This window comes from Pinus tabuliformis, chromosome J (genome assembly GCF_031772625.1).
Source record: "Pinus tabuliformis cultivar Carrire ecotype Pingquan chromosome J, CPIR1, whole genome shotgun sequence".
NCBI lineage: Eukaryota > Viridiplantae > Streptophyta > Pinopsida > Pinales > Pinaceae > Pinus > Pinus tabuliformis.
The window spans coordinates 427,308,965-427,311,955 of NC_142295.1; positions in this window are offsets into that span (position 1 = coordinate 427,308,965).

Sequence of the window (2,991 nt, forward strand, 5' to 3'; positions counted from 1 at the left end):
GATAGCATACATGGACCTATATGAATGGCTAGCTACAGGCAGTAAAAGAACTCACTGACTATACTGGCGGATGCACATATAATCACACATATAAATGGCTAGCCATAGGCAGCAAAGAAGCTTGCAAATCTAGTATATCAAAGTAGAGATAAGATGACAGTTATCTGGCCTTAAACACACAGAAACCTAAACAAATTGTTCAAGTGCAAGCATAGAACAGAAGAGAAATGGACATTAAACATGTAGCAGAAAAAGAAGCTTGTATTACTAAAGACTGCAGATGAGAAGCTTGAGAAAACAGGGCAGGAATAATCTCCAAAAGTTGAACCCTTGTTACATTTAGTTTTCTGCCTTTTATATGCCCTTTACAATGCTCCTGAGCTCTCTAGAAGGCTCGGAGTATTAAACTTGTCTGATCTGTCCCATAACCGTTTGATTCCCTCAATAGGCAGGCATGGCTCGGAGGTTTTCCTCCTCTGACAGAGGAATAACCATACTCAGATATTTTGGGCGGCCTGCTGTGATGTATGGGAGCTCCCTCTTGCCAAAGATGCCCCATCATGTTTGTTAGGATGACTGCTACACTGGCAGGGTCGTTAAGCTCCATGATTTTATTTGATTTGGTTTGAGGCATGTAGTGGCCCTTCTCCTTCCCTTTCCGGGTTCTGTTTGTCGGCAGCTATCCCTCTACCGAATCCTTCTTCTGGTATGTAATCATAACTGCACGATTTCTTTAAGGATGGCTTGCCGCTTGAACCTGCAATGGAGTGGCTATCGTTCCTATGAAATCCCTGCACCGGTTCCTTTCAGACAATAGCTGCAAATGTTTCTTTTCTGTTATTGTGTCTGTTTGGGTCTTAAACAGCGAAAGCGCTGCAATACCGCTAAATCCCGCCCATTTCTGCTTCATTTGGACTTTAAAATTCCTCAAGCCTGGTTCAATCATCTATCAGGTCTGCCTTTCGGGTCGCAATGCATATCTTAACCGGCCAATCCTTTATTTCTTTATATTTGAAAATACACATAAAACTGCTGCAAAATCATGAAAAATGGCTTTGGCGGACTTGAACAATATGTATATTTTACTTCCGAACCCTTTTGGATCCGAGACTCATCACAATCGGCACCTGCCTAGGCTTCCTTTATATTTTCTTATATTTCCTTATACACAGAAAATGCGCCCAAAACCATTGAAAATGGCTTAAACGTGGATTTGAAATTTTATAAGAAATGATTCATAAAATATCGGGTCCGACCCATCGGGTCGCAAACATATATGTGCGAAAGGCCCTGCCCCCTTTGAAAGTGTCGATGCGATATTGCCGCGGACCCGATAGTCTATGAGAAATAACTTATAACACCATCGGGTCCGACCCATCGGCGATCGCTCATATATATGCAAAAGGCCATGCTCCACTGGAAATGCCGATAGCTATACGCCGATGCGGTATCGACGATCACTCATCGCACAATAATAAAGCCCCTTTGTAAATCCTCCATTGCGATACGCCGATGCGATATCGACGATCGCTCATCGGCGATGTCTCATGTCGCTGCCGCTACCTCCCCCGACTTGCGATATGCTGACGCGATCTGGACCGTTGATCAGCCATATCCAACAGCTGAGATTAATGCGGATCCTTAAGCCTGTAATTTGATTTTTACATGGTTTTTTGGGGTATTTTCGCCTCCCGATAGTGTATTTCTGCCCTCTAAAGGGCTTTCCTCTTGCAAATTTTTTGATCGGTGGAAGACTTTTAGCCAAAATTTGAGGATTTCGACAGCATCAATTGTTCCTTTGGCATGATTATAAGTGTGTTTGCAGCCTTTGAGAGTGTTTGAATCCATTTTTGATGCTTTTTCACAGCAAAGCTAACAGATACCATAAGCCATAGTTTTGAGTTCCTTGAAGATACTTGAAAATTCTCTTAACTGCCTGAAGATGAGTTTCCTTTGGATTTGCCTGAAACCTTCTAACTATACCCACTGCATGCATAATGTCTGGTCGGGTACCTGTTAGATAGAGAAGACTACCAATCATGGATCTATAGGTTGGTTGATGTACTACTGCCGATTCATCATTTGCGTTGAGGCCGCATCCTATCACCATAGGGGTACATACTAGTTTCGAATCCTCCATCCCATATTTCTTCAAGATTTGCTTGAGATATTTGGTTTGTGATAGAAAAATGCCATCTTTGTTTTGTTGGACTTGTAAACCAATAAAATATGTGAGCTCACCAAGCATGGACATTTCAAACTCTTTCTGCATCACCAAGGCAAAATTTTGACTCATGTCTTCTTCATTACTACCAAAGATGATATCATCAACATACAGAACAAGTATCAACAACTTATATACATATTGCTATCAGTTGATCCTTTTATAAAACCTTGTTGATGGAGGTACTTATCCAATCGATAATACCACGCCCTTGGTGCCTGTTTAAGGCCATAGAGTGACTTTTTGAGCCTGCATACAAGTTTTGGATCATTTCTGAGAATAAACCCATCCGGTTGTTCAATATATACTTCTTCATTTAAGTCTCCATTCCGAAAGGCAGATTTTACGTCCATCTGAAATACTTTGAACTTCTGAAAGCTAGAGAGAGCAAGGAACATTCTTATGGCCTCAATTCTGGCAACTGGAGCAAAAGTTTCTTCAAAGTCTATTCCTTCTTGTTGCGCATATCCTTTACAAACAAGTCTTGCCTTGTTTCTAACCACATCCCCATTTTCATTTAGCTTATTTTTGAAAATCCACTTTGTCCCTATGACATTCTTATCTTTTGGTCTAGGAACCAATTCCCAAGTGTTATTCTTTTCAATCTGCTCAAGTTATTCTTCCATGGCCTTGACCCAGCATTCATCTTTGCAAGCCTCTCTTACGTTCTGCGGTTCAGTGGAGGAGAGTAATGCTAGAGAGCTTGAAGCTTCTGAAATGATTCTTCTTGTTTGTACACCTACCTCTTTCTACCCCAAAATTTGAGA